At 51.8% G+C, this 13,743-nt stretch overlaps 1 long non-coding RNA gene across 1 annotated transcript in view; it reads right to left on the bottom strand.

Moving 5' to 3' along the window:
* Positions 1 to 531: 531 nt before the first annotated feature.
* The window catches only part of LOC140898298 (uncharacterized), a 97,141-nt gene continuing 83,929 nt past the window's right edge, over positions 532 to 13,743 (bottom strand). Inside the window, exon 3 of the long non-coding RNA XR_012154944.2 lies at positions 532 to 845. This is a non-coding gene — a long non-coding RNA (uncharacterized LOC140898298). The remainder of the gene's footprint in view (positions 846 to 13,743) is intronic.

Below are 13,743 nucleotides of genomic sequence, written 5' to 3'. Positions count from 1 at the left end.
TATGGGGAGATGAATCCATGCTATCAGAACTCAGTTCCAAAAGACAAAATGCCAAATATTTGCAAAAATCTCCAAGGGCATGAAGGACAGAGGCTATAACAGGGACCCGTAGCAGTGCCGCATGAAACTTAAGGAGCTCAGGCAAGCCTACCAAAAAACCACAGAGGCAAACGGCCACTTGGGGTCAGAGCCCCAGAGATGCTGCTTCTATTTTGAGCTTCATGCAATTCTAGGGGTGCCCCTGCAACTATCCCACACCTGTACATGGACTCCTGCAAGGAAGTCTCACGCAACAGGGATGAGGATTTTGGGAATGAGGAAGATGATAGCGCACACCAGGCAAGCAGAGAAACCATTCTCACCAACAGCCAGGAACTGTTTATCACCCTGGAGCCAATACCCTCCCAACCCGGGCTCCCAGACCTTGAAGATGGAGAAGGCACCTCTGGAGAGTGTACCTTTTGTAAATATAATACACAGTTTAAAAGCAAGTATGTTTAATGATTAATTTGCCCTGAAGACTTGGGATGCATTCACGGCCACTATAGCTACTGGAAAAGTCTGTTAACTTGTCTGGGGATGGAGTGGAAATCTTCCAGGGACATCTCAATGAAGCTCTCCTGAAGGTACTCCCAAAGCCTTTGCAAAAGGTTTCTGGGGAGGGCAGCCTTATTGCATCCTCCATGGTAGGACACTTTACCACACCAGGCCAGTAGCACGTAGTCTGGAATCATTGTATAAGAAAGCATGGCAGCGTGTGGTCCCAGTGTTTGCTGGCATTCAAGGAACATCCATTCTTTATCTCTCTGTGTTATCCTCAGGAGAGTGATATCATTCATGGTCACCTGGTTGAAATAAGAGAATTGTATTAAGGGGGCATTCAGAGGTGGCCATTCCTGCTGGGCTGTTTCCCTGTGGCTGAATAGAAATCTTCCCTGCTGTTAGCCATGCGGTGGGGGGAGGGGTGAAGCGATCATCCCAGAGAATTGGGGGCGGGGTTAGTTGGGTTTGTGCTGCACGTTAACCCAAACACATCAGTCCCTCCTTTTAAATGACCAATGTGTCTTTTTCAATTTTACTCTCCCTTTTTTTCCTCCCGCAGCTGCAAATGTTTCAACGCTGCCACTAGCATCTCCATCCCAGAAGCTAGCACAGATAAGAAGGCGAAAAAAACACACTTGATGAAATGTTCTCTGAGTTCATGCAGTCCTCCTCCACTGAAAGAGCCCAGCAGAATGTGTGGAGGTAGACAATGTCAGAGTCCAGGAAAGCACAAAATGAACGCGAGGACAGGAGGGACACACAAGAGGATAGATGGCGGGAGCAACAGGAGAGGTGGCGTCAGCATGATGAGAGCAGGCAGGAGGCAATGCTGAGGCTACTGGAGGATCAAACTGACATGCTCCGGCGTATGTTTGAGGTGCAGGAAAGAAACAGACTGCCACTGAAGCCCTGGTGTAATCAACCGCCCTCTTCCCCAAGTTCCATAGCCTCCTCACCCAGACGCCCAAAAACGCGGGGGGGAGGCCCCCCTCCGGGCACCCAACCACTCCAACCCAGAGGACTGCCCAAGCAACAGAAGCCTGGCATTCAATAAGTTTTGAAGTGCAGTGTGGCCTTGTCCTTCCCTTCTCCCCCACCCCTCCTGGGCTACCTTGGCAGTTATCCCCCTATTTGTGTGATGAATTAATAAAGAATGCATGAATTTGAAACAACGACTTTATTGCCTCTGCAAGCAGTGATCCAAGTGGGGAGGGGAGGACGATTGGCTAACAGGGAAGTAGAGTGAACCAAGGGGGCGGATTTTCATCAAGGAGAAACAAACAGAACTGTCACACCGTAGCCTGGTCAGCCATGAAACTGGTTTTCAAAGCTTCTCTGATGCACAGCACGCCCTGCTGTGCTATTCTAATCACCCTGGTGTCTGGCTGCGTAATCAGCTGCCAGGCGCTTTGCCTCAGCCTCCCACCCAGCCATAAACATCTCCCCCTTACTCTCACAGATATTGCGGAACACACAGCAGGCAGTGATAACAATGGGAATACTGGTTTCACTGAGATCTAACCGAGTCAGTAAACTGCGCTAGCGCGCTTTTAAACATTCAAATGCACATTCTACCACCATTCTGCACTTGCTCAGCCTATAGTTGAACAGCTTCTGACTACTGTCTAGGGTGCCTATGTACCGCTTCATGAGCCATGGCATTAAGGAGTAGGCTGGGTCCCCAAGGATAACTATAGGCATTTCAACATCCCCAACGGTTATTTTCTGCTCTGGGAATAAAGTCCCTTGCTGAAGCTGTTCATACAGACCAGAGTTCCCGAAGATGCGAGCGTCATGTACCTTTCCCGGCCATCCCACGCTGATGTTGGTGAAAGGTCCCTTGTGATCCACCAGTGCTTGCAGCACCACTGAAAAGTACTCTTTGCTGTTTATGTACTGGCTGCCTTTGTGCGCCAGTGCCAAGACAGGGATATGGGTTCCATCTATCGCCCCACTACAGTTAGGAAATCCCATTGCAGCAAAGCCATCCACTATGACCAGCACATTTCCCAGAGTCACTACCCTTGATAGCAGCAGCTCAGTGATTGCATTGGCTATTTGGATCACAGCAGCCCCCACAGTAGATTTGCCCACTCCAAATTTGTTCCTGACTGACCGGTAGCTGTCTGGCATTGCAAGCTTCCAGAGGGCTATCGCCACTCACTTCTCAACTGTGAGGGATGCTCTCATCTTGGTATTCTGGTGCTTCAGGGCAGGGGTAAGCAAGTCACAAAGTTCCATGTAAGTGTTCTTATTCATGCGAAAGTTTCATAGCCACTGGGAATCATCCCAGACCTGCAACACTATGTGGTCCCACCAATCTGTGCTTGTTTCCCAGGTCCAGAATCGACGTTCCATGGCATGAGCCTGCCACATTGCCACCAGGATGGTCAAATTGCCAGGGCCCGTACTTTGAGAGAAGTCTGTGTCCATGTCCTCATCACTCTCGTCACCGCGCTCCCGTCGCCTCCTCGCCTGCTTTTGCAGGTTCTGGTTCTGCATATACTACCTGATAATGCGCGAGGTGTTTACAATGCTCATAACTGCCGTGGTGGTCTGAGCAGGCTCAATGCTTGCCATGGTGTGGCGTCTGCAGGAGAGCACAGTTGCAGGGGAAGTGGTGGTTGGATGTCCAGTTTTGCAGACCTACGGCATCGTCTGCACGCTTGCCGAGGAATGGCGAGACAAGAGCAGCTGAGCAGAGTTGCAGCGGAACTGGTCATATAGAGGACCTGTGAGACCACCAGGAGAGCAGAGTGGCAGCAGAAATGGTCATTTGATGACGACGGTTTGCAGTCCTACTACACTGTCTGCTGAAAGCAGTATGGCGCCCGCATGGAAAAAAGGCGTGAAATGATTGTCTGCCATTGCTTTCACGGAGGGAGGGGGACTGATGACATATACCCAAAACCACCCGCGACATTGTTTTTGCCCCATCAGGCATTGGGAGCTCAACCTAGAATTCCAATGGGCGGCAGAGACTGCAGGAACTGTGGGATAGCTACCCACAGTGCAACGGTCCGAAAATTGAGGCTAACCTCGGTACTGTGGACACACTCCATCGACTTAATGCACTTAGTGGGGACACACAATCAACTGTATAAAATCGCTTTCTAAAAAATCGACTTCTATAAATTCAACCTAATTTTGTAGTGCAGACATACCCTAAGGGTGAAAGCTGGGTCATCACCAGTGAGTGGGAGCTGGGCAAGGCAGGGTACTTCTCTGTATGATCTCTCTTACAAATGTAGTTGTGATTCTGTCTAATGGTGTTTGTGGGGGGGATTGTACCTTATCAACCCCTTTGATTCAGGGGTGGGTGGGGGCAAGGTGTGACTGCACCTCTCTGCATCTACATTGGTTTTACTACCCTTCCGGTAGTCAGTACTGTGTGGCTTAATAGCCAAAGTCCATATAACTCCACTTGCCCTAGTGGGATAGCATGGCTAGCGGCCAGAGTCCGTAGAATATGCTCCTACAGCAGGGTGGCCCAAGGCCAGAGTTCCTCTAAATTCTCTTTCCCCTGTGGGATAGCGCGGCCTGGTGGTCGGAGTCACAGAATACGCTCCTAAGGCAGTGTGGCCCAATGGCCTGAGTCCATATATCCCTTTTAGGGTAAGAAAGGGGTCAGGGAACTATGTCGTCATTAGGGAAGGGGGGCTGTGACCCCCGGTGGGGGAGCCCAGGCCCACCCGTCCTCACCGGGCTCTGACCCAGGGCCCTGCCAGTGGCGGGGTGAACCGCCACGGGGTCAGCAGGGAATCCTACCGCAACACACTGACCTCGCTGTGGTGGAAGGTACCACTCCCTTACCTTCCCTGGGTCCCTCCCCACCAGTTCTCCAACAATAGCCGTCCCTGTGGCATCAGGGTCTCCAGGTTCCTTGGCACCCGACACTCCCTGGGGTTCCAATAGCTGTAAGCCTCTGTTCCCGGTTCCTGACTCCTCAGCTCTCCCCTGTAAGGGTGTAGCTGCTCCTGGGCTGGAACCTCCACTGGGCATCCTTCCTCCTTGGCCACCCACCCTGACTGAACAGCCCTGCAGGCTTTTATACTTGACCTCCAGTTGGAGCATGCCCAGCAGAGCCTAGCCTTCCTCTGCTAGGAGGGACGGGTTAACCCTCTCAGACCCAGTGCGGGGCCGGTCCACCCTGTCACACACCCTCCCCTTTAGAACGGTGGTTGGGGTTTCCCCCACCTTGTCCCCCTCCCCGCCCTTCCTCTTCTCCCACCCTGGAAAAAAAATCCGCGTTTCCGTGGGCCTTACCTGGCCTATGCAGCACTTGAAAGGAATAGGGCTGGAGGCACAAATACCACTGCATAATTTGATCATTTGTCTCTTTCATGCTGTTGATCCAGCGAAGGGGGGCATGATCAGTCACTAAGAAGAAGTGGTTTCCCAATAAGTAGTACCGCATTGTGTCGACTGCCCACTTAACCACGAGGGCCTCCCGTTCTATGGTGGAGTAGTGCGTTTCGCGTGGGAAGAGCTTCCGGATGAGGTACAAAACAGGGTGGTCTTCCCCCTCTATCTCTTGTGACAAGACAGCTCCTATGCCTACTCCGGATGCATCCGTCTGGAGAATGAAGGGCTTCATAAAGTCAGGTTGGGTCAACACAGACTCCTAGGTCAGTTGTTCTCGGAGTGGGTGAAAAGCGTCCTCACATTCCTTCATCCATTGGACCTTCTGGGGCTGTGTTTTCTTCATTAGGTCCATCAAGGGGGTGGCCAGTGTCGAGAAATTAGGGACAAACTGCCGATAATACCCCGCCAATCCTAAGAACTGCCATACCTGTTTTTTGGATTTAGGGATAGGGTAGTCCCTCAAAGCCCGTACCTTATCCACCATAGGGTGTAATTTCCCTTGCTCTACCGTATAGCCTAAATAAGTCACCTCCCACTGTCCTAAATGGCAATTAGCCGGATTTGCCGTGAGACCCGCAACGCCCAGGGCTTGTAGTATATTGGTTAGGTGCCGAATATGGTCTCCCCAGCTGGAGCTATAAATGACAATGCCATCAATGTATGCTGCAGCGTATAAACTGTGGGAGCTCAGTACCTGGTTTACAAGCCCTTGGAATGTAGCCGCAGCACCATGTAACCCGAAAGGCATTACTGTAAATTGAAAAAGGCCGAACGGCATGGGAAAGGCTGACTTCACTCGTGAGGTAGGTGTCAGGGGGATCTGCCAATACCCCTTGGTTAAATCCAGGGTGGAGATAAATTCTGCATGGCCTAGTCTCTCCAGTAACTCATCCACCCGTGGCATAGGGTAGGCATCAAAGCGAGACATGGCGTTCACATTGTGAAAGTTGATTCAAAACCTCACTGAGCCATTTGGCTTGGGGACCAACACTATGGGACTCCTCCACTCACTCTTCGATTCTTCCACTACCCCAAAGGTTAACATTTGACTCCAACTCCTTCCACATGGTCTCCCACATTTTCTTAGGGAGTAGGCGGTGGTTCTCTCTCACCTTTTGGCCGGGGATGGTGGCAATGTGGTGGCTGATCACCGTTGTTCTTCTTGGTTGAGCAGACAAGACTGTGGGGAAAGCTGCTACTATCTGCCACACCTGTTCTTGCTGGGTATGGTTGAGTTCTCAGCTAATGGCTACTGTGCTTGACTTCTCGTACTCACCGGTTAATGGCCCAGGTTCATGTTCTGCAGGGTAGGGGGCAATCATAAAACCCTCACGGTCCTTCCACACCTTCAGCAGGTTTATGTGGTATACTCGGGTGTCCCTTTGTCGCCTGGACCAGCTGAATCTCGTAATCAACAGGCCCTACCCACCGGACCACCTTGAATGGCCCCTGCCACTTGGCTAATAGTTTAGACTCAGAGGAGGGCAGTAACAGCAGAACGCGGTCCCCCAGCTCAAAGTTCCTCATCTTCGTCCCCCAATTATACTGGACCTCCTGGTTGCACTGTGCCTGTAACAGGTTCTCCAGGGCCAGGGTGCCTAGTTCCCAAAGCCGGTTCCTCAAATGGAGGATATACTGGACTGAACTTTTGACCCAGGTCTCTTGCTCCTCCCAGGTTTCTTTCAAGAGGTCTAAAATCCCCCGGGGTTGTCTCCCGTAGAGGAGCTCAAATAGGGAGAACCCTGTGGAAGCTTGAGGCACCTTGCCTATGGCGAAGAGGAATGCTGGTAGGAACTTGTCCCACTGACGGGGGTCATCCCCCATGAATTTCTGTAGCATCTCTTTCAGGGTTCCATTAAAGCATTCCACCAACCCGTCCGTCTGGGGACGGTAGATGGAGGTCTTGAGGGCACGGATGTTCAATAGTTGGCAGAGTTCTGCCATCAATTTGGAGGTTACATTAGTCCTCTGGTCGGTCAATATCTCTCGTGGCAACCCCATGAGGGAAAATATCTGCAATAGTTCATTGGCAATGATGGGGGCCATGGCTGTTCATAATGGTACGGACTCAGGATACCAGGTCGCGTAGTCTACTACGACCAAGATGTATCTATGGCCCGTGCTACTTCTCTCCAGGGACCCCACCAGGCCAAGGTCAATCTGCTTGAACGAAGTGCCAATCACAGGCAAGGGTACTAGGGGGGCCCTTGGTACCCCCTTCGGGACAGCCTTCTGGCACTCGGGGCAAGAGGCACAGTAATCCCGGACCTCCTGGTGTATGCCTGGCCAGAAAAACCATTGGGCTACTCTTTAGGAAGGTCTTTTTGTGCCCCAAATTCCCCATCCAGGGGACAGCGTAGGCCAGGCAGAGTAGTCCTCTTTGGAACCTCCGCAGGACCAGCAATAGGCGCACCTCAGCTCGTATCTCTGGCTCCTGGGTCACCCGATAAAGCAGGTCCTTGTGGATCTCAAAATGGGGGCCTTGGGGCCGATACTGCTGAGGATGGGCCTCTCCATCCCAGCTGGCCGCCTGGTCCCAGGCTCGACTAAGACTGGGGTCCCCTCTCTGTTCCTCCAGGAAATCTCCATCAATATCCAGCCCCCTCGTCTCTTCCACCGTTGAACGGTCGGTTAGGGCCTGACTCCCTTCTGTTACTTTGGGACCTCTCGACATCCCCTCCAAGGGGTCATGTGACCCAGGTTGGCCTAACAAGCCCTGCCTCCCATAGCGGGTTCTGTACCTCTTCTTGGGCTGCCCGCTCCACCCCCATATAAGGTTGGTGAAACTCGGCCAGTCATGTCCCAACACCACAGGATACACTAATCGAGGAGCCACCCCCACTAAGCAACACACCTCCTGTTGGGCAGCCTCCAATGGTACCCAGACGGTGGGGTAAGACTTCATGTCCCCATATATACATTGTAACTGGATCAGTGCCCTGGTGGGATGGGAGTACTCTACCAGTCCCATGTGGATGATGGTCTGGCTGCATCCCGAGTCCACCAGTGCTAAGGTCAGGGTTCCTTCCACTCGCACCGGGATCACAATCTTCGGTGTCCCCTCCTTCCGGGCTTGTCGGTCCACCATCAGGACCTGTCCATAATTAAAGTCCATGTAGGGGCACTCTCTCCTGAAGTGCCCCATTTGTCCACAATGGTAGTATCTATCCCAATTCCCCTCCATGGGTAGGGTGCCTTGCGGTAGGCTTGATTCACCTGATGGTTCCTCTTGGCCACAGGACAGGCGCACCCCTGAGGGTTGTGGGAGACCTCATCTGTCAGGTGGGGAAACGGGAGCTTTTTCCACCGGTCTTATGCACCGCTCCTTCTGGGATTCAGTCTCTGCCTCCTGAAGTTCTCATCTTAAGACCCACTCGCTCCTCCGGCTCTGCAGCCATGTAGTCTTCGGCAAGGGACGTGGCCTCTGCGAGGATCTTCGGCCGGTGTCACTGCACCCACTCCTTCCCCCTGGTGGGCAGGATCCAGAGGACCTGCTCCAGCACCACAGCCTCAGCCACCTGGCAACTAGTACAGTGTTCAGGCTCTAGCCACCTCCAACAGAAGTCGAGGACCTTCTGGGCTACTGCCTGCGGTCTAGCTCCTGGCGGATATTTCTCTCGACGTAACCTCTGCCGGTACGTCTCCAAATTGATACCCATCTGGTCTAGGATGGCAGCGTTAACCTCCTCATATTGCAGTGCCTCCTGAGGGTCGAGACTACGGTAGATGGCCTGTGCTGGTCCCATTAAATACGGGGCTAGAATAGTGGCCCAATGCTCAGGGGGCCACTGAGTGGCCATCGCTACCCGTGCAAAAGTTACTAAGAAGGCCTCGTTGTTGTTCCCAGGCCCCATCTTTGTCAGCCGCACTGGTAGTCCCCCAAAGCCCTCCCCTGGCCCTCCTCCGTCTGAGGGGACAGGGGGACTGGCTGCCGTCTTCAACAAGGTCGCCACCTGTTGAAAGAGTCAATCTTGACTCACTTGCTGCTGAGCGGCCAACTCCCAAACCAGCTGTTGCTGGGACTCTTGTTGCTTTGCTGCCTGCAGTTGCTGCTGGGTAGCTAGTTGCTGTAACAGCTGCGTCTGCTGTTGCTGCTGTTGTATGGCCTGTTGCTTCTGGTTTTCCAGCAGCCATTTCAAGAGCTTGTCGGTCTCCATTCTGTACATGTGGGTCCTTCTAACAGGCCCGGGCAATTGCCTGCATTCTCCACCACTTGTGGGGGGTTTTGTACCTCATCAACCCCTTTGATCTGGGGGGGGTGACATGTGACCCCCACCTCTCTGCGTCTACGTTGGTTTTACTACCCTTCTGGTAGTCAGTACTGTGTGGCCTAATAGCCAAAGTCCCTATAACTCCACTTCCCCTGGTGGGATAGCACAGACTAGTGGCTGGAGTCCAAAGAGTGTGCTCCTAGAGCAGGGTGGCCCCATGGCCAGAGTTCCTCTAAATTCTCTTCCCCCTGTGGGATAGCACGGCCGGAGTCCATAGAGTCCATAGAGTCTGCTCCTAAGGCAGTGTGGCCAGAGTCCATATATCCCCTTTAGAGTAAGAAAGGGATCGGGAAACTATGTCATCGAAAGGGGGGGGGGGGCTCCGACCCAGGGCCCTGCCAGCGGCGGGATGATCTGCCACAGGGTCAGCAGGGAATCCTACCGCAACACGCTGACCTCGCTGTGGTGGGAGGTACCACTCCCTTACCTTCCCTGGGTCCCTCCCCACCAGATCTCCAACAATAGCCGTCCCTGTGGCGTCAGGGTCTCCAGGTTCCTCAGCACCCGACACTCCCTGGGGTTCCAATAGCTGTAAGCCTCCGTTCCCGACTCCGCAGCTCTCCCCTGTCAGGGTTGTAGCTGCTCCTGGGCTGGAGCCTCCACTGGGCATCCTTCCTCCTTGGCCGCTCACCCTGACTGAACAGCCCCGCAGGCTTTTATACTTGACTTCCGGTTGGAGCATGCCCAGCAGAGCCTCAGGGGCGTGGCTTCCTCTGCTAGGAGGGAAGGGTTAACCCTCTCAGTCCCGGTGTGGGGCCGGTTCGCCCCGTCACAGTGTTGCACCATGAACTAACTTCACATATTTTCCATGCAACAGCCCTCTGGGCTGTACCCGAATAGCTATTGCAATAGCTTCTCTATAGTTCCAGTGTGGTTCCTGGGATGTGCCCTGCGGGTTGCCTGACCATTCTGTGTGTTGGATTCTCATTTCTGAGAGATTCCCGCCTCTCCCAATGGAACAGAAAATAAATTATGGGAAAATGGGAAAGGAAATGTCCAGCCTTCTCAGTCTACTGGGGTGATGCACAGTGCCCCCCTTTTGATGAAACCCTGTTTTAAAGTAAACTTCTTAGGTTTTCTGATCTTTGCTTTAGCTAATGTTCATCCCAAGCGTCACTGAGGAGTTCTTCAAACCTGTACTTGCAAAAGTGCTAGAGAGATTGTAGAGATGACAGTTTGGAAAGGATTTTCCATAAATGTGTCCTTTTTATATTCAGCTCTTTTTGAGCCCCTGCCTAGTTACAGAATGGAACCTGGACATTTGGAGGCTGCCTAACTAGTCTCCCCTATCCCTGGTCTTACTGACTCAAGAGATATGGAGCGGGACAATGTATTCGAACTCACGTCCTAATCAAAATATTTGAGGTGGTGAAAAGCAGCACTAAGTACAGAGTCACTGTACAAGAGTTGTTCGAAGGTAACTAACCTGTGGGCATGTATTGGTTATTAATAAGCTGCAAAGCATCACCATTTGGAATGTCAGGGATTGGATATTTACATAGATAATGTTCAGAGTTATCCTAATTAATGACAACCAACATTCTGGAAAAGATACTAAACCTCATGCTTCAGGGCTTGAGCCAATCTCTAAGTATTAGAGATCCAGGTGAGAGCTATATGGGGGGCTGATTATCCCACCTCTGCCTCCCGTGGCATTCTTACACCTTCCGCTTAAACATCTGGGTCTGGCCACAGTCATGATATTGGACTAGATGGACCATGTGTCTGATCCAGTCTGGCAATTCCTGTTTTCCTATGGAAACAGAATAGGTGAAACTGGGGTCATCCTGCTCAAACCACAGACCAGTATCTGAGTTCTGGACTACTTGAATTAGACACTAGAAGAAGAGGGCACATTTGACAGGATCTAATTCCATCCACTAGACAGCAACGCCCCCGCCCCACACACAGAGTTGCTTAAGTTATTTTGATATTGTCTATAGAGCCATTACATTTCTGCATCATACAATTATCCACACACCTGCCTTCCAGAAGCTGGTATACAAGCACAAAGTTCTTTTTTATTTTATTTTATTTTTTACCAAAGTTTTCTCATATGAACCCAAATAAAATTGTTTCTTTCAGCCTTTGGGCAACAAACCACTTTTATTTATTTATTTATTTTATTATTGGCTTGATTGCAAAATTGATTGGGAAAACAATATTCTCAACCCCTTTTAGGCTTTGTTCATTTTAATGGTGATGGTTTTGAACTTTGTAATAAGGGTCCCACTTTAACCTACCTCCCAGCTGACTAATTTTCTGTCTGCAAAGCTTTTTTTTGTAAACATTTTCCAATGTGACTTATTAATTCCTTATAAAATGAAGGGAAAATCCCATGGGGGAAAATACTTCACATAACGAAACTCTAGGTTAAATTTTTCAGAGACACATGTCCAAGGTGGTGGCCTGTTATAATGTACTGCCCTTATAATAATTAATAATAAGCCTATATCTGCTGCCATCTAGTGGGCATTTCAGAAAATAGCTGCCTGTTTCTCCTGCTTAGAATATGCTGCCCTCTACTGGACATCTTGCAGCATCACTGACCTTTCCACATAAGTTTATCCTGTTCTGAAATCTATTGGTCAATATTCTTGACCCTGCCTCATTTCTTCCAGTCTGCTGCCCCTTGTGTTGATTATGCAGCATGAAAGTCTATTGCTCTGTTCTTATCCTCTTCTCTCTTCTAGAGTTAGCTCCAGTGGATACTGTTAGCTGCCTCTTTCCATCCTTGTGGCATCTTAGAGACTAACAAATTTATTTGAGCATAAGCTTTCATGAGCTACAGTTCACTTCATCGGATGCATTTAGTGGAAAATACAGTGGGGAGATTTATATACATAGAGAACATGAAACAATGGGTGTTACCATACACACTGTGACGAGAGTGATCACGAGAGCAAGAGAGCGGGAGGGAAAAAACTTTTTGTAGTAATAATCAAGGTGGGCCATTTCCAGCAGTTGACAAGAACGTCTGAGGAACAGTGGAGGGAGGGGGGAATAAACATGAGGAAATACTTTTACTTTGTGTAATGACCCATCCACTCCCAGTCTTTATTCAAGCCTAAGTTAATTGTATCCAGTTTGCAAATTAATTCCAATTCAGCAGTCTCTTGTTGGAGTCTGTTTTTGAAGGCCTCGTATCGGGTGTGCATAAATAAACAAGTGTGGGGAAAAGTGCAGCCAGAACCTCAATAAGAGGTTCTGGAGGACCCGGAAAAGGGGCTGCAGCCTGGCGCACTGAAGGCACGCATGCACCAGGGTCTCCCTCATGCCACAAAAGGGACAGGCTTCAGGGACAGAAGTGAACCACGCCAAGTACACCCCCATGCTCACAGCTCCATGGAGGAGCCACCAGCTGATATCCCCAGCAGGCCGCGGGACTAAGATGGAATATAAACTGGCTTACCGGGGTTCCCCACCCTCCACTGCTGGTAAAAGATCCTGCCACTTGGTATCTGGGCGGGACACGAGGGTGGGGAAATGAAGCATATGCAACACGAGCATGTATACCTGGTCTCTTGGTGCGGTTTGAAAACAGACTGGCTGCAAGACACGCAGCCAGCTCAGGGTACGAGGAGAGGGAGGCCGGGAAGGCTCATGGGGCAGGGAGCCAATGGAAAGATCCAGAAGGCCTGGAGTGAGGGGTAGGCAGGGTGCACCCTCTCATAGGATCTGCTTAAGGAAAGCCTGAGCTGCAGGGGACAGGGCTGTCTCCACCTCCTGGAGAATGCGCTGCGGGGGGTTAAGGGTGGAGAGCCCCATGTGCCGACTGAGCACCAGGGGATCCACCCAACCCCCCAGGCTGTAGTCCAGGCGGTCTCCAGTCTTGGTGACTCCCACCAGGACCAACCTCCAGCTCACCAAGGGGGACTCCGTCACCTGCACACAAAGATGAGGATTGTGTAGCAGGAGCTCCGCGAGGAGATCTACCCCCTCAGTGTCCAGAAAGGACCTGGTTGCTGAAAGCAACCTCCAGGCCCGGAGGAGGTCCTGGTAGAAGTCCGCAGCTTGGAGAGGTCTTGTGGAAGACTCCTTGGATGGAGAAAAAAGATGCCAATCATATCGGAGCCCTCGCAGGCAGCGGAGGAAGGCATGCACCAACGTGCTCCACGCTGAGCCCCCTGCACTATAAAGGAGTCTGCAGGGCCTGGAGGGGGAAGACATGGACTTGCATGTGCATACACGTCAGGCCCTGTCCCCCCCCATTGCCCCAGCCGCCAGAGATGGTAACAGAGACGGTGGCTGGGAGAGATGACATAGCGGCAGGTCGGGGGAGCCGCCACTACCTGGGCGTATGGGCAATGGTGAGGGATGCCGCGGCCAATGGTGGGGCCACGGCAGAGGGAGCAGTCCCCACCATGGAGGGCCTAGCCTTTTTGGCAGGGCCCTTGCTCTTCTTTTTCCCTGGCCTTTCCCACCAGCTGGGGGGCTTCCCCAGAATAGGAGGGGGCAAGGGACGTGGCAGCAGTGGAGTCTACCCCATTGCCCGCCACTGCCAGTGCCCCAGCGGGGGCGGTAGCAGATGGTTCAGCAGCGGCGGTTGAGGTGGGGGACAGAG

This window comes from Lepidochelys kempii, chromosome 14, assembly GCF_965140285.1.
Source record: "Lepidochelys kempii isolate rLepKem1 chromosome 14, rLepKem1.hap1, whole genome shotgun sequence".
NCBI lineage: Eukaryota > Metazoa > Chordata > Testudines > Cheloniidae > Lepidochelys > Lepidochelys kempii.
The sequence above is the reverse complement of the archived record's forward strand: the minus strand, read 5'-3'. Positions and strand labels throughout refer to the sequence as shown.